The sequence below is a fragment of the Helianthus annuus genome, chromosome 1 (assembly GCF_002127325.2).
Source record: "Helianthus annuus cultivar XRQ/B chromosome 1, HanXRQr2.0-SUNRISE, whole genome shotgun sequence".
Lineage (NCBI taxonomy): Eukaryota > Viridiplantae > Streptophyta > Magnoliopsida > Asterales > Asteraceae > Helianthus > Helianthus annuus.
The window spans coordinates 134,681,649-134,708,305 of NC_035433.2; the positions used below are offsets into that span (position 1 = coordinate 134,681,649).

Genomic DNA, 26,657 nt, shown 5'->3' on the forward strand with positions numbered 1-26,657 from the left:
GAAATTGACCTACAAATCATCAAAGATACCTGTATTAGGCATGGGTATACCAGACGTGATAAAAGTTGATTTTTTGGCACTTACTATCGAGAGCGAGTGGAACATGAAGCCCTTTTTGGATCATGTGGCAGAGCTTTTAGCTTTATCGAAACCCGTAGACTTGTACCTTGGTTTAATCCTTCCTTCCTGAAGCCCCTTGTTACTACGCTATGTGCACATAATTTTTGCATCTCATGTTTGCCGTATCAATCTTCTAATTCAGAAGCTAGAGTGTTAAGGTCACGAAAAAATTCTACAAAATGTCCCTCATGTACTACGGACATTTCTGATTTTTTGTTTAAGCCACAGGTAAATGGGTTAATCTAACTTATTTATCTAGGGTTATTGGATTTTATCACCCTTAACGTTTAGCTGTTTTCCGCTGCCACGCCCAACTATCACTTTGACGCCCGTCACCTCCAACTTAACACTTAGCGTGCTCTATCACCATTTTGTTAACTCTATCACCATTTTGTTAACTGATCACTAACTTTTGATCTTGGTACTATACTTTTGGAGTGTCACTGGGATCTGAGAAAGATTTAGGGATCTTAGGACACCTCAAAAGTATAGTAACAAGATCAAAAGTTAGTGATTAGTTAACGACGTGGTGATAGAACACACTAAGTGTTAAGTTGGAGGTGATGGGCATCGAAGTGATAGTTGAGGGTGGCAGCGGCCGATAGCCAATAGTTTGGGGTGATAAAATCCATTAACCCATTTATCTACTATAATATGTTTGTGTGTTAGAAGTTTCATTTTAATTAACTAAACAAGCATAACAATTTGTTGTCTTGTTTTGGCAGGAGAATACAGAACTAAGGACGCTTATTGATTCATCTTAGAGACAGCAAAAAAATGTTGTTTCCGAAGGTAAAATGTTGAAGCCTCTCATATTATGATGGATGATGATAATAATCTTAATCAACTCATCAGTGAAACATGTGGAAATCTGGGGTTGGCTTTGGCTGAGAGTTCGACCGGATACCAGGTTAAAGGAAATTAGTGTATTAATATTATAGTGTATCAAGGAGTGCCATATTTTCAAAATCAGAATTGCAAAATAGAGAACACCGATTTCTTTTATAGATTATGGCGCAACAACATTCAAGACGGGAAATCCTGATCATCACACAAGAAACATGGCAGGAACAAAGAATTGACCATTTTTGTTTTGTGGCATCAGATATTTATGTTCGTTGAATTAGGATATCTAGTACCCTCAATATCTTTAACGAATTTCGTAATCGCATCTTCACTAGGATGAGCCTTAATGTCAACAATGATAAAAAACGTTTCACCTACGCATCTTATGTAAAGAACGAAAGCCGAAGGCGCAGAACGGTTAATTTTCAAATCTCTGACCATAGTACTTTTCGTACGTATTGGAGGACTGTGTGTCACACCCCCAAAATTACCACCTAGGGAGTGTCCCTGCTAGGCGTGTGACGACTAGCAATGAGCCACCAATTACATTGAATCACAAGTTTGAAATAAAACTTCATTATTTAAAGATACTGAAATCCCAACATAAGTTATTCAAAAACCATAAGTTTAGCGGAAGCGTTAATGTATCGTAATATAAATGTTATCCAATCAATCATAGTAAATAAATGTCTAATAATAAATCCATCAAGCAACCATGACCACTCGCGCCCTCCAGTCAGCAAGTTCCTGCTTTCCAAGTACCTAAGGACCTGCGAGCATGTAACACGTGTATCAGACAAAGCTGGCGAGTTCACAGTTTTAGAAAACGTTTGATTACCCGTTGTATATAAAATAGTTCAATACCCAATGCAAGTAATATTGTTAATATCTCATTTCCAAACACGGACGGCTCCTGAAATACATGACTGCCCTTCCCACGTACTCCTATCTAGTACTGGGCCAGACTGGGTCATTAGTTCACCTCCGTCCTCTACAGGCACGGGGTGAGGGTGCCAAACCTAAGTAGCGCTACTAACTAATACCCGATGAGGGACTTACAAAAGATGATAGGTGAGAATATTAACCAATATACCCGTTTTTACCCAAAGACTTATCCCCCCATGGGATACCCACTGACTGTCCCCAACCACTGGGACGCATGCTCGAATGTAGTGAACTCACCTGGGATTGCTCGGTAGAATTAATTATTCGTTTAACCACGGTGATTTACCAAGCCCTATGATATTTACATTTAACAGTCAGTTTGCATACAAGCACATCACGTATCATTTCTCATTCAATCATGTACACGATCACCAATGTTCACATTCATCACTAAGCATGTTAGGAAACTAATTCAGGTACAACATCTTTCGACACATTATCTTTCGGTTCACAGTTATCATCTTTCGATTCATAGTTATTGTTCGACACATCAGTTATGTTTCAACACATCTTCGACATATCAACTATCTTTCGGTCAACAGTTATCTTTCGGTCAACAACAATGTTTCGGTCAACAGTTATCTTTCGATACTACGGTTATCATTCGATCACAGCAGTTTTCATTCAACAAACAGTTACAGCATCTTTCGGTTACAGTAACCCTAATCATACAATCCGACAATCACGTTTTGTGTTTTCACTAGAAGTCAGTCCGTGAACGTGTGTGAATGAGTGCATACTTGTGCTCTAATGTACGATATGATATTCAAACAAATCACGATAACCGAACAACAATAATCAATAGCCTATCCGATGGGCTGGAATACAACCGATTAGCATTAATCCAACCGATTAACCCTAGTCCGGTTCTACAACAACCCGAAACCATTCATCAAATTAACCCTAATCGGTTGAAACAGGAATGTGGGACAATAACATCAATCAACATTATATCATAGAAATCGTCAACCAATCACCTACTTGTTAAACCCTAGTTCCATGCATGAACTATCTATCAAACAAGATCATGTAATTGAGAGCATCACATAGGAACAATATGCAAAGGATTATACTAACCGAATGATGGATGAGAATATGATGATGAACACAACAGGAGGTTCCTGATTTCTGCCGTCGCCCAAAAGGTTTCTAGGGTTTGGAATTGTTCGATTGACTCTATGCCTTCTACGTAACTGCTGTTTAATATAGGTGGGGGTTTGGGCCGGTAACAAGTTGGGCCGAAAGTTAAGGCCTTTAATCGAAGGGTCTGCCTCGAAGGATCCGAATGATTGCCGAAGGATCTGATCTTTCGAACATGCGATTGAAAGATCATCCTTCGAAAGGTTCTGGATCGAAGGATAGTTCTTATGTTTCGAAGGTTCTAGGTCGAAGGATATGTCCTATCAACAAGTTTGCAACGTAGCCCGACTAGTATAATACTCGTTTAAGATTTCAAGAATATGTAAATACAACAAAAGGGTCATGGAATAAGATAATACTAACCTCAAGAATTCGGGTTGTCACATCATCCCCAACTTGAAGGAAATTTCGTCCCGAAATTTAGCAAGTAGGTACGGAGAGTGGAGTGGCAATTCAAGATTGTTGCGGATTTTCCTCAGGTGTTACATCATCCCCAACTTGAAGGGGAATCTCGTCCCGAGATTCACTAGTTTTGTTTGACTCTGCCTTGTCTTTGGGAAAGAGGTGAGGGTACTTTAGTTTCATCTGATCCTCGCGTTCCCACGTGAACTCCGGTCCACGCCTTGAATTCCAACGAACCCTAACAATCGGAATTCGACTGTGTTTACGCACCTTGACCTCCCGATCCATGATTTCAATAGGCTCTTCAACAAACTGCAGCTTGTCATCCAACTTGAGCTCTTGAAATGGCACAACCAGTGTCTCATCAACCAGACACTTCTTTAGTTGCGAAACGTGAAAGACATTGTGAACATTACCTAATTCCGCAGGTAACTCGAGTCTGTAAGCGACTTTACCGATCCGCTCAAGAATTTTGAATGGCCCAATGTAACGTGGATTAAGCTTGCCACGCTTCCCAAAGCGTACAACGCCCTTCCACGGTGAAACTTTCAACATAACCCGATCATTAACTTCGAACTCCAAAGGCTTTCTACGCTTGTTAGCGTAACTTTTCTGGCGATCACGCGCTGCTGCCATACGATCCCTTATCCGAGCTATATTTTGTGAAGTTTCCAGAATGAGTTCAGGACCTGTGAGTTGACTGTCACCTACTTCCGCCCAACAGAGAGGAGAACGACATTTCCGCCCATACAATGCTTCGAACGGAGCTGCCTGAATACTTGTGTGGTAGCTGTTGTTGTAGGAAAACTCTATTAACGGCAAGTGTCTTTCCCATCCCTTCCCAAAATCGATCACACATGCCCGCAGCATGTCTTCAAGTGTCTGAATAGTGCGCTCACTCTGACCATCCGTCTGTGGGTGGTAAGCGGTGCTCATATCAAGTTTCGAACCAAACAATTTGTGCATAGACTGCCATAATTCAGAAGTAAAGCGCGGATCTCGATCTGAGATGATAGAAGTTGGCACTCCGTGTCGAGCAACTACCTCCTTAAGATATACCGCTGCAAGCTGCGAAAACTTATCTGTTTCCTTGATTGCTAGAAAATGTGCCGATTTCGTGAGTCGATCAACAATCACCCATATAGTGTCGTTTCCAGCCTGAGTTCTTGGTAATCCAGTAACGAAATCCATAGCGATCTGTTCCCACTTCCACTTAGGTATTTCTGGCTGCTGTAGTAGACCCGAAGGCTTCTGGTGTTCCGCTTTAACTCTAGCACAAGTTAAGCATTTACTCACGTACGTGGCTATGAGGGCTTTCATGTTCGGCCACCAATACATAACCTTAAGATCATGATACATCTTGTCCGATCCCGGGTGGATAGAATATCGTGACTTGTGTGCTTCATCCATTACAAGTTCTCTAAGATCACCAAACAGAGGAACCCATACTCTTCCCATGATGTAGTAGATGCCGTCAGATCTCTATTCAAACTGTTTTTCCATACCGCGCAAACCCTCAGTTTTAATGTTCTCTTCCTTCAATGCCTCAGTCTGGGCCGTACGAATCCTATCAGGAAGGCTGGAATGGATAGTGAGCTGTAAGGCGCGAACGCGTTTAGGTTTCGTTTCTTTGCGGCTAAGTGCATCCGCCACAACGTTAGCTTTACCTGGGTGATATTTGATGGCACACTCGTAATCATTGAACAATTCCACCCAACGACGCTGTCGCATATTCAATTCTCTTTGGTCGAAGATATGCTGAAGGCTCTTGTGGTCGGTGTAGATTGTGCATTTCGTACCGTATAAATAGTGCCTCCAAATCTTTAGCACAAACACTACTGCTCCTAACTCCAAGTCATGTGTCGTGTAGTTCCTCTCGTGAACCTTCAACTGTCGAGAAGCGTAAGCTATCACTTTCTCGCGTTGCATCAACACGCAACCGAGACCCTGAATCGAAGCATCACAATAAACTACAAAATCCTCAGTGCCATCCGGTAGAGATAAGATTGGTGCGCTGCATAACCTTTGTTTCAAAAGCTGGAAAGCATCCTCCTGTTTCGTCCCCCAAGAGTAAACTACTTTCTTCTGTGTTAACGAGGTGAGTGGCTGTGCAATCTTTGAGAAGTTCTGAATGAAACGGCGATAATACCCTGCTAGACCGAGAAATTGCCGCACCTCCGAAGGGTTCTTTGGTGCCGCCCAATTTCTAATGGCGTCAACTTTGGCAGGATCCACATGTATGCCTACCTCATTGACTATATGCCCCAGAAAATGTACCTCCCGTATCCAAAAATCACACTTAGAAAACTTTGCGTACAACTGCTCCCTCCTCAGGAGTTCTAGGATAAGGCGTAGGTGCCGCTCGTGATCCTCCTTGTTCTTGGAGTAAATTAGAATGTCGTCAATAAAAACGATCACGAAGTCATCAAGGTAGGGCTTGCACACGCGGTTCATGAGGTCCATGAATACCGCTGGTGCGTTGGTTAACCCGAATGGCATAACCAAGAACTCATAGTGTCCGTATCGCGTCCGAAACGCGGTTTTGGGAACGTCTTCCTCTCTGACTCGCACTTGATGATAACCAGACCTTAAGTCGATCTTAGAGTAAAAGCTCGACCCTTGTAACTGGTCAAACAGGTCGTCAATACGAGGCAAAGGATAACGGTTTTTGATCGTCATCTTGTTGAGCTCGCGATAATCTATACACATTCGTAAGGACCCGTCCTTCTTTTTCACAAATAAGACTGGGGCTCCCCAGGGGGAAGAGCTAGGTCGGATGAAACCCCTATCCAACAGCTCTTGGAGTTGGTTTGATAATTCCTGCAGTTCTCCTGGCGCAAGACGATAAGGAGCACGAGCAACTGGGGCTGCCGCTGGGGCGAGGTCAATCTGGAATTCCACCTGACGATGTGGAGGTAAACCAGGAAGTTCCTCAGGAAATACGTCAGGATATTCCCGAACAACTGGAAGATCCTCGATCTTCCTTTCATCAGACGATGAATCGGTAACAAGAGCTAATATAGCAGGGTAGCCCTTACGCAAATACTTCTGAGCCTTCATTGCCGAAACCATGCTAACTGGGGTCCCGCTGCGATGACCTTGAACTGATAGAAATTCCCCACTGGGAAGGGGAACACGTATGATCTTCTCCTTGCAGAGAATCTCTGCTTGATACTTGGACAACCAGTCCATACCAACGATCACGTCGAAGCTTCCAAGAGTAATAGGAATCAAGTCAATGTCGAAAACTTGACCCAGAAGATCGATTTTACACCCAAATAGAACATGCGTAGCTTCGATTGTTTTACCATTTGCGATTTCTACTATGTGTTTCATTACAAGAAGTGTAGGACTTAACCCTAATTGGGAGCTAAACTCTAAAGACACGTAACTCCAGTCGGCACCAGAATCAAATAAAATAGAAGCAATAACACCGTTTACTGAAAACGTACCAGTAACCACGTTGCCGTCGTTCCGCGCTTCCCCAGCTCCCAGCACAAACCCGCGCCCACGCGCAACATTACCCCCGTTGTTCCCTGCATTGTTATTCCCGTTACCACCCCCTGTGTTCTGTCTCAGCTGAGGGCAGTCTCGCTTGAAGTGCCCCTCGGCCCCACACTGATAACACCCTTTCTGATTACCCTGAGTTTGCTGAGGCTGTTGCCTACCCGCCTGCTGCGCTGGCTGCTGCTGAGCTGGAAGTGTGGTCCTACAATCCCTGGCCTTGTGCCCCGGTCGATTACACCGATAACAAACTCGAGTACACTGCCCCTTGTGATGAAGATCACACTTGCTGCACAAGGGTAGCTTCCCCGCATATGATCCCTGCCCTGATCTGTTACTCGAGTTCTGATTTACTGATGCTGTCTGGCTGAAACTGCGGGTGCTGCCAGTATCCGTCTTCTTCTGAGGCTGTGTAGAGTTGGACCCCTTGTCCGTATCGTTCCACTTACGTTTGCCATTTGCAGCAGATGCAGTGGAAGTAGTGGCAGCTGTGGTAGTGCTAGAAATACGAGGTGGCAATGAGTCGCTCTCCACCTCCTGGTCAACGATTTTATGTGCCAATCTAACAATCTGGGTTAGGTTATTGAGGTTCGCTGCTGTAACTAAACCCTTCACCCGTGGAGGTAACCCCTTAATAAACAACTCGATTCTTCGGGGCATGGATCGGGACAAGTTCGGACACAAATCAGCTAACTCATACGACCGCTTCACATACGCCTCGATTTCAGACCCCACCATTGTCAGATGATAGTACTCATTCTCTAACTTCGCTATTTCATCTCGAGGACAGTATTCCTCTCTCATCAGTTCTTTAAAATCATCCCACGTAGTGGCGTTCGCCGCCTCAATACCTAGCAGTTGGACCTGGGCATTCCACCAGGTCAAGGCACCATCCTGAAGCGTGCCTGCTGCAAACTTTACCCTATCCCCAACTGGGCAGTTACATATCGCAAACACTGACTCCGCCTTTTCGAACCAGCGTATAAGTCCTACAGCCCCTTCAGTGCCACTGAAGGTCTGTGGCTTGCAATCCATGAAAGTTTTAAAAGTGCAGACCGGTGGGTGAGGCTGGTTTTGTGGCGCCGGCTGACCTATTAACGAAAGAAAATAAACCAACGAGTAAGACTCAAGTTCACGATTCAAAGGAAAGAATGTCTGGTACATGCCATACCAGCCTGATAAGCTGCCAAGGCTGCAGCCACCTGGGCGTTGAGTAATGCTTCTAGCTCAGCTTGGGTCATATGGATTTCGCCACGCCCACCACCGCGGCCTCCATTACGTCCACCACGACGACCTCCACCACGTCCGTTCATGATTCTACAAGTATGGGAAGAAGGAACGGATTAACAGATCATTTCAAGCGGATGTCAAGTATTGCTATAGTATTCACAGTTTTCGAGGTTCTAATACAAAATTGACTATCAACGTGGGATTCCTTTTCACACTAGTCGAGATTTACTGGGACTCACATACACCCCACGTTATTATTATGTGTGCACCCATAATAATAACCCGTTTTGCATGCTTATCTCAGTTCCTCCCTACTCATGTTAAAAGGTTTCCCCAAACTCATGCAGTACGACGGACGACATCACAATATAGAGCATGTAAGTTCATGTAGAGTCCCATTCTTAAAATACGTAGCATAAACAGATAGCATAGTAATTCGTATTGTAATATCAAGTGTGCGTTCGAGTGTGATACTAATCATGAGTATGTACTAACTATGCTATGTAATAGTAAACAAGAGACGAACCTTGCTGCCTGGAGCTGAGTGTCATGGTCAATGTCGTATCAGTATGTCGTATCAGTTCAGTTATAGTCTGGTTTTATAAAACATTTTTAAAACCAAATTCACTATAACCAGTGGCTCTGATACCAAACTGTCACACCCCCAAAATTACCACCTAGGGAGTGTCCCTGCTAGGCGTGTGACGACTAGCAATGAGCCACCAATTACATTGAATCACAAGTTTGAAATAAAACTTCATTATTTAAAGATACTGAAATCCCAACATAAGTTATTCAAAAACCATAAGTTTAGCGGAAGCGTTAATGTATCGTAATATAAATGTTATCCAATCAATCATAGTAAATAAATGTCTAATAATAAATCCATCAAGCAACCATGACCACTCGCGCCCTCCAGTCAGCAAGTTCCTGCTTTCCAAGTACCTAAGGACCTGCGAGCATGTAACACGTGTATCAGACAAAGCTGACGAGTTCACAGTTTTAGAAAACGTTTGATTACCCGTTGTATATAAAATAGTTCAATACCCAATGCAAGTAATATTGTTAATATCTCATTTCCAAACACGGACGGCTCCTGAAATACATGACTGCCCTTCCCACGTACTCCTATCTAGTACTGGGCCAGACTGGGTCATTAGTTCACCTCCGTCCTCTACAGGCACGGGGTGAGGGTGCCAAACCTAAGTAGCGCTACTAACTAATACCCGATGAGGGACTTACAAAAGATGATAGGTGAGAATATTAACCAATATACCCGTTTTTACCCAAAGACTTATCCCCCCATGGGATACCCACTGACTGTCCCCAACCACTGGGACGCATGCTCGAATGTAGTGAACTCACCTGGGATTGCTCGGTAGAATTAATTATTCGTTTAACCACGGTGATTTACCAAGCCCTATGATATTTACATTTAACAGTCAGTTTGCATACAAGCACATCACGTATCATTTCTCATTCAATCATGTACACGATCACCAATGTTCACATTCATCACTAAGCATGTTAGGAAACTAATTCAGGTACAACATCTTTCGACACATTATCTTTCGGTTCACAGTTATCATCTTTCGATTCATAGTTATTGTTCGACACATCAGTTATGTTTCGACACATCTTTCGACATATCAACTATCTTTCGGTCAACAGTTATCTTTCGGTCAACAACAATGTTTCGGTCAACAACAATGTTTCGGTCAACAGTTATCTTTCGATACTACGGTTATCATTCGATCACAACAGTTTTCATTCAACAAACAGTTACAGCATCTTTCGGTTACAGTAACCCTAATCATACAATCCGACAATCACGTTTTGTGTTTTCACTAGAAGTCAGTCCGTGAACGTGTGTGAATGAGTGCATACTTGTGCTCTAATGTACGATATGATATTCAAACAAATCACGATAACCGAACAACAATAATCAATAGCCTATCCGATGGGCTGGAATACAACCGATTAGCATTAATCCAACCGATTAACCCTAGTCCGGTTCTACAACAACCCGAAACCATTCATCAAATTAACCCTAATCGGTTGAAACAGGAATGTGGGACAATAACATCAATCAACATTATATCACAGAAATCGTCAACCAATCACCTACTTGTTAAACCCTAGTTCCATGCATGAACTATCTATCAAACAAGATCATGTAATTGAGAGCATCACATAGGAACAATATGCAAAGGATTATACTAACCGAATGATGGATGAGAATATGATGATGAACACAACAGGAGGTTCCTGATTTCTGTCGTCGCCCAAAAGGTTTCTAGGGTTTGGAATTGTTCGATTGACTCTATGCCTTCTACGTAACTGCTGTTTAATATAGGTGGGGGTTTGGGCCGGTAACAAGTTGGGCCGAAAGTTAAGGCCTTTAATCGAAGGGTCTGCCTCGAAGGATCCGAATGATTGCCGAAGGATCTGATCTTTCGAACATGCGATTGAAAGATCATCCTTCGAAAGGTTCTGGATCGAAGGATAGTTCTTATGTTTCGAAGGTTCTAGGTCGAAGGATATGTCCTATCAACAAGTTTGCAACGTAGCCCGACTAGTATAATACTCGTTTAAGATTTCAAGAATATGTAAATACAACAAAAGGGTCGTGGAATAAGATAATACTAACCTCAAGAATTCGGGTTGTCACACTGTGGGTGCCAACGCACCGGAATATGCGAATCCTCTCTATCTTGAACTAGTCAATCTGTAGTTTTTTATGTGATATGTGCCAGATTCCACACATTATCTCTATGTATTTCTTGTTTATATTTTTTCGAATTCAATTTATTTAAAAATGTTGATGTTTATATTTTTGATTTTTTTTTACTGGTCTAAAATAAGAGTGGGAAATTTTGAGCCATTGTAAAATTCCCAATGGGTTGAAATGGTACGGTACAAGACAAAGGAGAGCCCATTCGACCTTCTGTTAATGGAAACTAGTGTTTTTCCCTTGCGCTATGCGGCGAGAGCTCAGTTGGTATCGGTTCTGTGTTTCAGTACCGACACTCGCTATAACAACTGAAAGGAAAAACTTAAAAAAAAGTCGTGATATCTCAAAAGGATATCGATACGTGTTTTACTTCAACCGAAAATTATAAAAACAAATACCAATGTTGTTTGGTCGAAAATGGTTATGTTCGTCACGTATTGATACTCCTATATTTTATGATTAAAAATATAATTTTTTTATAACTGTTACCGGCACATGTATAATTTACTATAAAAATGTGTTGTTTTGAACAACGAAAGATAAATTACTATTCATCATCGGTTTCGATTCGATTGGTTACGATATTAGCAAGTAACCATTTTTAATAAAAACTAGTTTTTTCCTAGGTGCGCTTTGCAGCGAGAGTGGTTGTTTTTTCCTCATGTAACCTGATAGGAGTTTTCTCACTATCGTTTTGGCTTATCGAAAAAAGTTAAAGCAAAGCAAACACCAACCATTTCCGTTCTAAGTATTTCCGTTCTAAGTATTTTATGAAGTATAGTACAAAACATGCCCATTTCAAGTTAGTCATCAAGTTAGTCATGTGATCACAACAAATCATGTATACAAAAAAGCACAAAATCAAGAAATACTCACAGCCAAAGGCGTAGCTTAAGAGGGGCCGGGAGGGGCGCCCGACCCCCCGAACTTTTCGCTCAGTAGTGTTATACATGTAGTTTTCGTATAGAAATTTTTGGGTATATACGTTTTCGAACCCCCGGTTCTATAGAAATTTTTGGGGATATACGTTTTCGACCCCCTCGTTTTCATGGTCAAGCTTCGCCACTACTCACAACCTTACCATCTTCAATGTCAGCACCATTTGGATTCTCCAATGCCTTTTGGTATTTCTCTTTAAGTTCAGTGGCCCTTTCAACATAAGATTTCTTTTCCAACATAATGCACCAATACAAAAAAAAAAAAAATCATTAAAAAATCAAAATTTTAAAATAAACAAAAACGAAATTTATATATGCATATATGTAACTCACTTCATCAGTTATTGACTTCCATTTTTCCACCACCCTCCTTAGCAACCTAAACACAATAAATAATTAAACACTACCAAAACACCAAAATCAATAAAATGTAACTTATTATTCAAATATTACCAATGCAACTTTCTTATTGTCTAGATTTGCTTCCTTAAATGTTTTCCTAATGTCCTCCCTACAAAACAACAAATTCCCCCAATAAATGTCATGCAAACATATTAATTAAACCAATTCACTTAAAACATTGGGTAAAATCATGACATACATGAAAAAAAGAATGCAGTTGGTGGCCTTTTAGGTTTACTTGGATCCCTTTCTTTCTTTGACTTCTTTGCAGATGGTTCTTTTGCTTTTACTGTTTCTTTCTGCACCAAAATCCACATAAGCATAAATAAAAAATAATAATAAATGTAATCAATAATAATATTAACTTTAGAAACTAACTACCTCTCTACAGGAGTTTTAGCAACAGATTCTTTAGGTGTTTCCACACAAATTGTCTCTGTAACAACAAAATCCAATGTTGTTAAAAATTTAAATTTAAATGCTCAATTTAACAACATATTATTTTAATAAACACCGTTAAATACCTAGATTCAATTTAATTTTGGCCTCAAAACCGTAATCATGCATGCTAATTAACGCCACAACGACATTCTTATTACATCCTTCAGTGCAAAACAACAAAAAAGGTCCATATAATTAACAACAATCACAAAATACAAACATCAAATGAAGATAACAATACCATCGAGTGAAAGCAGTGTCGTTTTTCGCTCTGCTTCAACCCTCTTTCGGGAGTGATTAGCGTTGACTGATTTTGAAGATGTTTGACCATGTTGAATCCGGCTTTGACCCGATGTTTAACTTGCTTTCACCATCTTTAATCACCAAGTAACCACCACTTATTTCAGCAGGTACAATCACAACCAATCACCAGAACTCCATCATCGTTTCCCCCAATAACGACTGTTATACGGTTGTTAAGCGAGGGTGAAAGCCAATGGCACTAACGTGAGTATGGCAGCGGTCTCGTCTAATTCAGGAGATTGATTAAGGGATCAGCGGTCAAGGATCACATGAGTTTTGAAATCAGATCAAATACGTTAGAGCAAGCCATCCTAAGCATCATACTTGTACTTTCTAAATTTCTTTGCCAAACAACCGTTGCAGATTGCCCGATTGATTGTTTATCAGAAACATATGACAATGTCAATTTTCTATGATTTATGTTCACGTGAATTATGAATTACTCATGTGGAATATCAAATTTGTGTACGGTATAACAGAAACAGATTACAATAAAAGCCTCGCTGATAAATAATTTGCCAAGTTGGTTACTTATGTCACACACGAAATTTATAGGGGAATTTTTTTTTACTAAGTTGTCGGGTTATGCGTTAATACCTTCGGATGCCGAACTGAACCTCATCACATTTCTTTAACCTCAAATAGAACATGTGGGTAAAAAGGGCTGACCTGAACTTCGCCCGCGCTTCATCGGAGGATTGACAATCGCCTGAACTTGTAACCCAAGCTCACCGGAGGTGTGTATCTAACCATGGTTGTCTCTGTTTTAACTGAAAAAGTGGCATTCAAGCATGGGGGTGCTTGTCGGAGTACCAACAGGGTCGTCAAAACGCTAATCCCCGTTGGCAGTTGCCGTGTTGAACCAACTCCCCTTCGCCACTGTCGTCCAGGTCTCACACTTCTATACCCAATAAACCCTAATTTACAGGCAAATCAAAAAAAATATTCTAAGCTTAACATACAGTTAGTTATACAAGATATGACCAATTTGGAAACATGTAGACCTTCGTCGGAGTTGCTGGAACCCTTGCCAGACAACCAACCCTTCCAGGAACCCTAGATCAGGTGGCCGGTGTTCCTCTTGCTTGTAAACCCTCACTGTTACCTCGAATCCACCATCATTGTCCTCATCAGAGTCCACCAGATCTTGTCCGTTCATGCTCTCTCTCGCCCGTGTGGTACGCTCTCTCTCTCTCTCTCCCCGGTGCGGTGGGTTTTTGAAGAATGGGGAAGGGCGGTGTGTTTTAAGCTGGTTTTTGGATGCAAATGAAATTACAAAAATGGCCTCCTCTACTGTTCATTGCGTTTGATTTTTAATATGTATATAATTATATCGCAATATTGAAAAATATAGTTGTGGAGTTAGATTCTTAAAAAAAGTTAACCTACACAAGTTATCAAAAATCAAACTAAATGATAAGTAACATGCTATTAAATATGTAACACCCCACTCCGGAATGTGGTGACGTGTCACTATTACAGTATTCAAAACATAAGACATAATTCCATAAGTTAAATGTTAAGAGTACATCACCAAAAGAACGTACAAGAGCCCTAGGGTAACGTTTATTACATATTAGAGGGTGGTCAAAATAGATAAGCTAGCATACGCTACAAAATGACTAATTTCCTCTGATTAAAAGTCCTAGAGCTCAATTCTTCTCTCTTCTCACCCCGCCCTGAGTACCCTGAGAACCTGCTGAGTACAAAGAATTACGGAATGAGCCAAATGCCCAGTACGGAATAATAGGCTCAAAATAAAAACGATAACTGTAATAACAACGAAGTTGTAATAACAACGAAAACTGGAACATAATCAACAATATACAAAGTAAACAGAACATAATCAGTAATACGATACAGTAGAGTGTAACTCAAAGAAACAGATCTTATCTTACAGATGTACCCATGAGCCCCCATAAACAGTAAGCAGAGCTGGACGGTACACAGGCGACCATTCCTGTGTACCAACCACATGAAATGGCGCAAACTGGCATACCCACAACCATTTCCCGTAGTAGAAACAATAACATAGCTAAGACCGATCCATACTCCTCCTAGTAGCTTTGTGCCACACCTGTACCTAGGGACGCCGTGAACTAATCTCTCCGTCACGAAAGGAGCACGTGTTGTTGATGCCACAACAACACGCTCGTGGGATACTCTACGAGAAGCTAGAACTCAGGGTAACAGAGCGCAATATATTAAGTACATAATCTTATAAAATAACCATAGTAATGACAATCATAACAACTTGTAACATATATTAGAACATGCGATAATGAGTTTATGAAACGAAAAATCTACCGCATGAAACGAGGTCGAAGTCAAGACATTACTACAAAAGCATAACAGATATTGGTCGTAATAGGAAACTCATATGTCCTGATTAACGGTACCTTGATAATGTAGCCGGGTGTTGATATATAGGAAGTACCGCAGCGTATCCATCACACCCAGACACGTTATCAGAGTTCCGTTTACCAAGATATTCGAGATTCATATACTTTCCTCAAACAACATATTACAATAGTCGAATACAAATCATAATCATAAAGAACATGAAATGACGGACGGTCAAATGAATCGAGTGTCAAAAGACGTTAGGAGTTCCCAAGGTATATATATATATATATGGAGAAGATCATGCGAGAACCACCTCTTATTGCGAGAACCAATGTGAACACAACAAAAAATGCATAAAAATAGCTAAAAATCACACAAAAATTTTTTCTTTTAATATTTTTTATATAAAAATCGCTACTTTTCGAAGCAAAAAAAAATTATTTTTTTTGAAAAAAGAAAATTTTTTTTTGGCCACGAAAAGTAGCGATTTGAGCATAAAGAATACTAAAAAAAATTTTAGCTTTTTTTTTTTGATTTTTTAAGATTTTTTTAGGTTTTTTGGGGGTTTAGTTTTAGCATTTTAGCTTGAGGGGGGTTTAGGTTTTTGCGAGGTGGGGGAGGGGGTTTAGGTTTTTTTTTTCTTTTTTTTTTTGGGGGGGGTTAGGTTTTTTGGGGGTTTTAGTTTTTAGCATTTAGCTTGGGGGGGGGGGGTTTAGTTTTTTTTTTTTTGGGGGGGGTGGGGAGTTTAGGTATTTTTTTTGGGGGGGGGGGGTGGGGGTTAGGTTTTTTTTTTAGGTTTTTTTAGCTATTTTAGGTTGTGTTCACATTGGTTCTCGTGGTTCTCACAATAAGGGTGGTTCTCGCATGAGCCCCTCCCTATATATATAGGGGAAGGTTCATTTGAGAAGAAATCTAATGTGAGAAGAAAAAGAAGAAAGGGCATAATAGTAAAACATTAAATATTTATAACTCCTCTCATTAATTATTTTATCTCTCATTAATAAAGTAAAAAACATTTTATCCTCCACATTTCAAAATTTATCCTACATATATCTTACATTTACTTAAATTTACCCTACGCATATCTAAATTTGTCATACACAATTAAGAATTTATCCTACACATACTAAAATTTATTCTACGCATGTCGAAAAATGTTCTTCACCCTAAATCATTTTATCTTGAAAGAGTATATTTAACAAGGAGTTACAAGTTTAATTAGTTAGCTAATTACCCTCTTATACAAAAAGCAACTTGAGTCATCAGTTTACAACGCACCGTTCAAAAATAAACAACCAACCAACTTGCCATTAAAAAAGGACAAAACGAAACCGACACACCTTCTCCTCCCTTCTGATACCGGCCAACTATCATGCCCCTTCATCAACACCAAAAAACCGCATTCGACGGGTGTATCTCCTCCGAACAGGCACATACCCCACCATATACACACACATAAACTCACAGGGGCGTTGGCTATCACCGGTTGAATATTTTTTTCATTGGGTTTCGCGTTTACTCTTTTTTTCTCAGAATCTGCATTTACAGAGTGATTTTGCATCTTCCATGTTTGTCGCCTTATATTCCTTTTTGAATCGCCACAGTTCCAACATTCCATCTCAAGATATGTTATCATTTGTCAATGACTCAAAAGAATGGATTCGACTTAGGGTTACAGTTTGTTGAAATTGTATGTATTACTAATAGATAATCATCAAGAATTTTAGAAAGAAGAAAAAAAATTGTTTGAACAGGGGCTGTGTTGTTTTAGGTTTTTGTTTGAACAGGGGCTGTGTTGTTTTAGGTTTTTTTTTCTTTTTTTTACAAAGAGGTAAGAAAAGTAATGAAAAGGACGGACTTTTATGAGTATTTATTTATCTCACCTTCAAAATCAAATCAATTTAAACAAAATCACTAAAACACGCACCTGTTCGTTAAACCAAGTTTGGGCATGGATTCTTCAAATTCCACCGCTTGGATACCAAATCGAAAAAAAAAACATGAAATCAGAACAATCAATAGCACAATTTCACAATTATAACATCTCAACACATATGTATCGGTAATCAAAGTATTTGAAGAGTGAGAAACCCCAGGGTTAAACAAGAAAACTGTCTCACAACCAGAGATGTAAGAAATGGTGCTCTTTATTGTGTTGTTATATGTGTGCATATATTTAAATATTAAATGTGGGTGAGGTGGTGTTGGGTTTGTAGGTGTATGTTAACTCAGATCTTCGTGAAATGTGTGGCACTGCAGTCATAATTGTTTATTTTTGGAGATTGAAGTCTAATTTTAATATTTTATAAAATATTACGTATCTTCACCGTGTCCGTCTTCACTGTGTCCGCCTTCACCTCCGCGTTCTAAAACAACACGCCCATGTATCATGAGAAGGCCTTAAACGGGTACATTTGTTGGGGACTGGGATGAAGACAAGGGAGTCATACGAAAACGCAACATGATATTGATTGTTTGGTTAATATTATTGGTTATTTGGTTAATAGTAAGAAGAGTCACATTAAAATCTTTATCTCTATCTATATAATTACACTAAAAATTATTATTTTTTCTCTCTCATTTTCAATTATATAATATTTTTTATATCTTTAGCATTACATTTTCTCACTCATTTACTCACAATCATTTTCAAAAATATTAACAAAATTTATAAGGGGTTAACAGTGTTCCCGTATATTTATAGATGAACAGTAATATTTTCTCTTTCATGCACTCAAAACCACTCACACACATAAATATAAAAACTCCATTGTAAATGCTCTAGGGAAACCATACTTCACCAAATAGCCCTTTATAAATCAAATTTAAAAGTCTCTTAGAATATAAATGTTTTTATCAAAATAGTACATGATATAATAAGAATAGAATCAAATACAAACCACATTTCGTATACGAACTGTAAGAACCATTTAAAAAATGTCATGTGACATTCAATCAGTTATAGAGAAATAGTAAAATAATAACCTAAATAATATCAATTATATTTAATTTCCAATAATTATGTTAATAAGCAATTAATTCTTCATTTGGATCTTTCTTTTGTTTTCAATATGCTAATATAATTCTTCTTAAAGAAAAGTGTTGATATCATTCATATATGTGCTAAATTCAATTATCTTGATTAATTTCTATGTGCTAATATAATTCAAAAGTGATACTTTTATGTATGTATTGTTTTAGTATCTGTTAATTTAACTTTTTTAAGTGCTAGGATCCTTTCTCACGGTTTGTAGGATCAATATGGTTTGTACCGTAACCAACCCTTGATATAATAACTTATTACTCAACTAAAGAATTTTTGTATCTTATATTGTGATACTATTTTTTTTTTGAACGGCGGATCTTCTATATAAAATATAGTACTACTAATGAGTTTCACAATTAACATCCCGCCGCAACGCGCGGGTAACGTCAACTCGTTAATTACAATTAGAAATTTATCTATATGCCCTTATTAATAACATAAAATACACATATTAAATGAAGTAAAATGGATCATTTCTATTGGTTTAAAACTTATTCTTTTTATTCTTACAAATTTTTTTCTCATTTGAACCCTCGACTATATATATATATATATATATATATATATATATATATATATAGAAATCCGCTAAAATAAGAACCACCTCCAGTTGTAAGAACCGTGAGAACTACTTGTGTAACACCCCGTGTTTTCGAATGTCAAAGTCAAAGTCAAAGTCCAAGTCAACTTTGACTTCTTTGACTATTAATGTTCTTTTTACTTTTGTATTATGTGGAGTAAGTGTTGTATAAATGAAATGATCGAATGTTTAATCAATACGACCGATTTACGACTGTGAATAGTAGGAAGTAACAATGCGATAAAGATAATCAAGCAATAACCAAGCTAATCAATTCATCAATCAAGCTCGAGACTCGAATTATGCGAACTCTGGTATTGTTATACGTGTGTGTGTGCCTTATGTGTTACTTGTGCGTGTTTATTTATATGTTTGGTGTGGTATTCAAGCGAATCAATCGAAAATCGAACCGAAACTCGAAGAGCAATCGAACTCAATCGAAACCGACATCGAAACGTGACTTATAGAAGATTGTATGTTAGGTATAGTAGTTGGGACTGAAAGTAATTTGGCTAGGAACCCTATCGTGTTCGTATCATCGTCCATCGAATTCGAAACATCGAGAATCGTCGCGAAATACTCAAAATGGGTCGCGGATCGAACAGGAGGCATCCTGATCGAACAGGCCAGCCGGTCGGCTAGCATCTTCCTAGCCGATCGAGCAGCCCATTCGATCGGAGCTCCCAGCCGATCGGCTGCCACTTTCCCCTTTTGGAGCCTATAAATAGGGCTGTCATTGTCACGCTTTCCATTTTTGGAAAGCTCTGACCGAACCAGCCTTCTTCTTCACATTTTCTCAGATTTCTCTCAACTCTGGTAAGTTTTCACTCTAATTCTTGTACGTTTTTGATCATTGCATGATTCTACACCTTTCTGTCTTTCAAAACTCGATTTCTAACCGTGAAATCACCAAGATCTAAGTGTTCTTGGGTGATGTCATCATGGTGTTCTTCAAGAACACCAAACTTTGGCCTCATTCAACCGTGAATAGCTTAGATCTGATCGATTTCCACACACACAAACTAAGATTCTTACAAATCTTAACATTTTTATGAATAATTTCCAACTTTCTTCAACCTTTTTCACTCAAAACCTTAAAACCGGTAGAAACGGAGCTTGGACCGGCTACTAATCATTCTAACAGATTAGAAGGTTCAAGATTCGGATTCTATATGCTAGGTTCACCGATTTCGGGTTAAACTCTAAACCGACGTTCCGAACCGTTCACCGACCGGACTTGGGTGATTCTTGTCCGAGCCAAAGAAACGAGGGACAGAGGATATCATAGTTCAACTCGTTATCAAACTAACTCGAAATGACAACAAGTGACCAAACAGCCAAGTGTTAGACGAAAGGCCGACCAGGTCAGAAATGCTGGCTGAACGGCTAGGCTGTTCAAACAGCCCAGCCGATCGGACATGCCAGCCGATCGACCGGGCCAGCCGATCGGCTAGTACATGGTTCCACACTTTCAAATTTTCATGAAGTATACTATTGACGAAGTGATGTTCGATCGAATACGCTACTCGATTGGTAAACATTACTCTTCGGATCATGAGATACTATGCTTCAACACTTAATCGTTTTCACAACTCGTTCGTAGTAGGGAATGCCAGCCGATCGAACAGACTGTTCGATTGAGCGACATTTTGTTGAGAACCACTTCAAAAGTTCCCAGCCGATCGATTAAGCCGGCCGATCGAACGGACCGTTCGATCGATCGACCTGAAAGGTAAGGACATTTTTGTGTTCTCATATACTACAACGAAAACTTCAAAAGTTCAAATCCTCAAACACAAACACACCAGAGGAAGAAACAATCCACTCGAATGGCCAAGCCGATCGAGCCTACCGGCCGATCGAACAGGACTGTCCAATCGGATATACCAGCCGATCGAACAGACCGTTCAATCGAACCTGCCGTTCGATCGAACAGCCTATTCGATCCATTCACACTTGTTTTATTTCCCACGTTACTCATTGTTGTGCTATCGAACTATCCAGGCTAACCCTACTCTCAGCGCTCCCTTCAATCCATAATCAATCACTGTGAGTATACACGAACCCTTTTTGCTTTAGCACTTTTGGGTGTTACATACGTTACTTATCAAAATCACAATCGAACACACTATTCAAACTATTTGAACGCTAACCGATTGCATGTATTACGTGATTAAATGTATGCTTGTTATTATGTTTACACGTGGAATGCTGTCTACCTGCCTTAGCAACGTAGTACTATAGTTTGGACTCAGCACCCGTTCACACGGGGGATGTTAAGGACAATTACTTGCATGATTTACTGTGGTGATCATGTATTGCGAACTGTCTCGAACAGTCAACCCGCAGTCGTTGGTATTGATAGGTCCATGTCGATAATTAACGTGCATCATTTCTCTCTGTGTATGTGCTGGTTATGCGTAAACTATTCGAACTCTATATGCTATTATCAAACTTGTATGCTCACCTTTACATTATATGTATTGACTTTATTTTAACGTATGTGACAGGTGTTTAGGATGCTTACTTGCTTTCTCTGCTGTGAAATCGAGGCTAGGAAAGAGTCTAGAAACCAAGACAATTTATATTTATGTGTTTAAATCTGAGTTGTCGGAACATGTTTTGTTTAAAGGATATCTATGTCTGTAATAACTAAATTTATCTTATGGGTCACGGTATGGGACGTGATACTTAAACTATTCGGTAATAATAGTTGTTATGGAATTTCTTTGAACAATCTGTTTCGCTCAGTGCCGCGCCCCGATGATTCCGCCATCGGTTGGGGTGTGACAACTTGATCCGGGGCGAGTTGGACCAATTTTTTTTTCATAAACGTAGATGCGTGTATTATAAACACATTTGTAAAAAAAAATTCAAAAAAAAATGTCGTGTGTGTAGTTTTGAGCACCACAAGTTTGGGTTTACGGTACCCGTAAACCCCGTAAACCCAAACTTGTGGTGCTCTAAACTACACACACGACATTTTTTTTCGAATTTTTTTACAAATGTGTTTATAATACACGCATCTACGTTTATGAAAAAATTTTTTGGTCCACCTCGCCCCGTACGGTGTAGTTCTCACGGTTCTAACAACTGGAGGTGGTTCTCATTTTAGCGGTCCTATATATATATATATATATATATATATATATATATATATATATATATAACAAAAATGGGTTTTATAAACAACCGAACCAGATAACAAAGGGAAGGGGTAAGGATCCATACCTGGAATGATGATTGAAAATGATGTGACATTCATTCTTTTGGGGGTCGTGATAACCTACATGTACATTATTCTTAATGAGATTTATACACTAACTATATGCCCACTTGTGTATTAACCCGACATCATAAGTTCTTCAGTTAAAATTCTTACCATTATTCATTGTCGTATAATTTATGTTAAACTTAAGTTACAATCTATATCCATACTATATAATAAAAGAAATCTGTTTTGAGACACTTGTCATTCTCTCATTTAATTGATTAAAATTATTGATAATACTAATAATAATAATATTTAATCTAATCTAATACAAATTCTTATTATTAATTCAATAACCTATTGTTAAACTAAAACTTCAATAGAATCTTAAATCCTAGCTAAACAAGTTTCGAAATTCATAATAATATTAATATGTTAGACTAAATATATTATTGATATATATATATATATATATAATATTATTGATCTATATAACTAAAATTATTATCAATAATATTAATAATAGGTTTAGAATCAAATACAAAGATTCAAAAAATAAGAAGTTGTACAAAGGGTATCAAATAGACTCTGACTCTGATTGACCTCATTCAACCGACATTAGAGCCGTCTTATCGAACTCTACGACATTAATTAATATGTACGAGTTGATGGGTTACATTTATATTAACTCATTTATGTCAATATGCCATGTAAATGTTTCTGTCTTTGTTTTGCATTTACAGAAAGGGCAAATATCACAAAAAACCAGCCTACATTTTGTTTTTTTTTTTCACAAAAATCCCTATACTTATCTTTTGCATATTAAAAGCCCTCAACTAAGTACTTTCGAAGTAAATTATGAAATTTTCTAAAATAAAAACTTGCAACCTGTTGAACCGGTTACAATTTTTAAATGAACCTAATCAATGCTTGGGTAGATGATGATAGTTCCTTTCACCATTTACTCACTCCCCTTCCCAAACTCTAATTTGTCTCTTGACCTTGCTGCCAATGATTTTGTTCTTCATCTTCAATTCAGTCCTTGAACAGCCTCCTTAAATAGCATCGATTGACCTCAAATAAAATAGGAGAAGAGGAAGTGATGACGGGGGTAGCCCGAGACCAAATAAAATGACCAAGTGTGTAAAAGCCCAAAAGGTTAAAAAGTTGAATGGTTGAAAAAGCTGAGAAGATAGAGTAAAGTAATACGGGAACAGTAAACAAGTCACATCCCCAAACAGTCTCACCAACCACAACCGTAAAAGCAATGCAGGTCCACAGAGTACATGCTATTATCCAGGGGTCAAAAGGCTTCAACCCCCGAAAGGGTAAGCCCTCACTGCAAGCTAGTTCACTAGCAAAGTGAATACTTCTTTGGGAGATGTCTTCTCCTATATAAGTGACAGTTCATTTATCAAGGGAGGACATTCCGATCAGATTTGCTTCCTCAAACTCTGGTCCTTCACATCGTACACTTGCTTCACTCAAGTGTCTCTCACTCACATTCAAATTACACTTATTCTTTTTGTTCCTCAACCCTTTTCTGAACAACACTTCAGAATTGGATCTTCAAACAAGAAAAATAAACTAGTGAACCTCCTTCCACGTCTTGCAAACGTGGGGGGACCCCACGACCTGCGTTAGGCAAGGTTAAAACCTTTTAACCCTTCTGCCTAACCATCCTTGCCACTATCTTTGGTCTATTATTTGTTGTCTCAACAAGTTGGCGCCCACCGTGGGGCTACGCCGCTATTTCTCCTCAAAAAGACCTAGTAGTGTAGCTCTTCTCTCTTAAAGTTGCCATGTCCGAGAGTGGATCCCCGGGTGAAGTGAACCAGGTACCAAACACTTCAACTCCGGGTAGCAGCCAAGCTCACGTGGCTATTCCCACCTCTTTTTCAACTCCGAGGAGCACACCCGAGTTTCTCACCTTTAACACTCCAACTCCTTCTAGATCCGGAGTTCCTTCCCTAACGTTGGTGTCACTGATACCCCCACACGTATCGAACTTACCCCCGAGGGAGTTGCTAATAATTTTCTTGAGTTGAGGACTCTCCTCAACCAGTATGTGAACAAAGAGAAGGATAAGGGAGTGAGGATTCGTCTAGACTATGATGAACCTGAACCAACACTGTCTCCCGGACCTCCCATTCCACCTTTTACAACTAGGAATGAAGCCGGCCCCAGTAATCCTCCAAACCCCGTTCCATATTTATCTACCATGACAAATCCTACAACATATCCCCTCTTTTCGTCTCAGCCAGTTACAAGTGGTGCTCCTCTGGGCCATGAGCTGACTTTGGATCAGCTCCTACATTCTCCAGTATCAAGCTTTCCAGCTTCTACAGCTAATTCGTGGGAACAAGCCCTGACTGTGCTTCCATTGGCACGAAGTGCGGTAATGAGCACCCCTCTTGGAGTCAGCTGCCCAGTCACCTCCGGAAGCCTCCAAGGCTTTAACCCTATGACCCAGTTGATGACCCAGATGATGACCAGCTTCCCGTGGCAACACTTCATCAATCAAGTGTTAGCCACTCAAGGGAACAACAATGGTAATAATAATATGGGTACAAGGGTCGAAGAAGACTTGGGCAAACCCTACAAGCCAAGTAACCTTTCATGCTTCTCACAGCAAATAGCCGATTATGATTTTCAAACAAAGATCAAGATGCCGTCCCACATCAGAACGTATGATGGGTCTGAGGACCCAGAGGACCATCTTCAGATCTTTACCGGTGCAGCAAGGATAGAGAAATGGTCAAACGCTGAATGTTGTCTAATGTTCATGCAAACCCTTATCGGATCTGCCAGGATCTGGTTCAACGACTTACCTGCTCGAAGCATTCGAAGCTTTGACGACCTTAGCAAGGGTTTTTTGGCCAACTTCTCCCAGCAGAGACGATATGTCAAAGATGCAACAGTCATTTTTCAAATAAAACAACGAGACAATGAAAGTCTTCGTGAGTTTACTGAACGATACAAAAAGGAAGGTCTAACCTATGTAGGGGCAGATGAAAAAATGAGGGTAGCCGGTTTCATGAACGCTATCACCTCGAAATACCTCAGAAGAGATTTCAACAAGTCCCTGTCCAAGACCTTGGAAGAAGCCCTTGAAAGGGCAGAAGCCCACATCCGGGGAGAGGAGGCGGTCGACATCAAAGAACAAAGGAAAAGAGGGTCTAGTTGGCGAAGTAATAGCCCAGTCAGAAAAAGAGGGAATTACAACTCCTATGACAGACGGCAAAAGGGTTCAGACAATCGAAGGTCTGAAGGCCGGAACCCTCCAACCAGGGAAAAAGGCATGAGTTTCACACCCCTCACAAAGACTCCTCAAGAAATCCTTGCAACAGAAGAAGTCAAGCAGAACTTTAGGCCTCTTAGGCCTCTCCCCAAAAGCAGAAAAAATGAAAACTCCACACAGTTCTGTGAGTTTCATGAAGAGAAGGGTCACCACACCAACGATTGCTTCCAACTCAAGAAAAGAATTGAAGAGGCTGTTAAGTCAGGAGAACTCGCCCATTTGGTGAAGGGGGTTCGGGACAAAATGGCTGAAGGAAAGGGAAAGGAAGTCAATATGGTGAACTCTGATGAAAAGGTTCCTCATAAAAGGCAGCGGTTGGAAGCTTGGGAGCTTCAGTGCGTTTGCTTTCCCCCAACAGAAAAAGGCCCTCTTTCAAGCCCTCTCGTCGTGGAAGCTACCATTGGAACATTGGAAACACACTGCATACATAGACACTGGGGCAGCCACTGAAATCATGTTCGAAAAGTTCTTCAACCGCTTGAGTAATGAAGAACGTTCAAGGCTTCAACCCTCTGGAACCTCCATAAAAGGCATTGCTGATATACCCCTCAAGCCTTTAGGGCAACTGACGCTGGATGTTTGTTTCAGTGAAGGTCAGAAGAAAAGAATCCAGCCACTCACCTTTGTGGTTATCAACATACCTTCAAACTATGATGTGATCATAGGAAGACCGGGGCAATGTGCCTTCTTCATGACCGTGTCTGTTGGTCATGGCACGGTAAAATTCCCAACCGAGAGAGGGATAGCAACCCTCCAACCCTCTCAAGAGGCCTACATGGTTGAAGGCGAAAGTCACGGAAGCGAAGAAGACAAGCAAAGGCTTATCATAAATCCTAAGTACCCTGAACAAAGAATAAGGGTCAACCCAAGCCTTTCACCAGAAACTCTCTCTTATTTGGAAAAGTTGTTGACACATTACAGCGATGTCTTCGCTTGGTGTCCGGAAGATATGACAGGAATCCCCCGAAGTATTGCTGAACATGAGTTAAGAATACCACCCGATGTCAAACCTGTGGTCCAAAAGAAAAGAAGCTTAGCACCGGAAAGAAGCCTGGCTGCTTGTCAGGAGGTTGAGAAGCTCGTATCTGCTGACATTCTCCGAGAAGTTAAGTACCAATCATGGGTTGCAAACCCGGTTATGGTCAAGAAACCAGATAACTCTTGGAGA

General features: G+C 39.9%; 1 long non-coding RNA gene across 4 annotated transcripts; it reads right to left on the reverse strand.

The window, feature by feature from the left end:
* Positions 1-11,706: 11,706 nt before the first annotated feature.
* Positions 11,707-14,253, reverse strand: LOC110879122. 4 transcript variants are annotated; one of them, XR_002558484.1, is made up of 9 exons: positions 14,010-14,242; positions 13,603-13,922; positions 12,944-13,231; positions 12,786-12,863; positions 12,643-12,697; positions 12,461-12,560; positions 12,313-12,370; positions 12,193-12,238; positions 11,707-12,087 (listed from the first exon to the last, which is right to left on the reverse strand). It is a non-coding gene; the product is annotated as an uncharacterized LOC110879122 (long non-coding RNA). The 4 variants fall into 4 exon arrangements; XR_002558485.2 differs by having other exon boundaries at positions 13,675-13,922; positions 14,010-14,241; XR_002558483.2 differs by having other exon boundaries at positions 12,944-13,922; positions 14,010-14,250.
* Between the last annotated feature and the right edge of the window lie 12,404 nt (positions 14,254-26,657).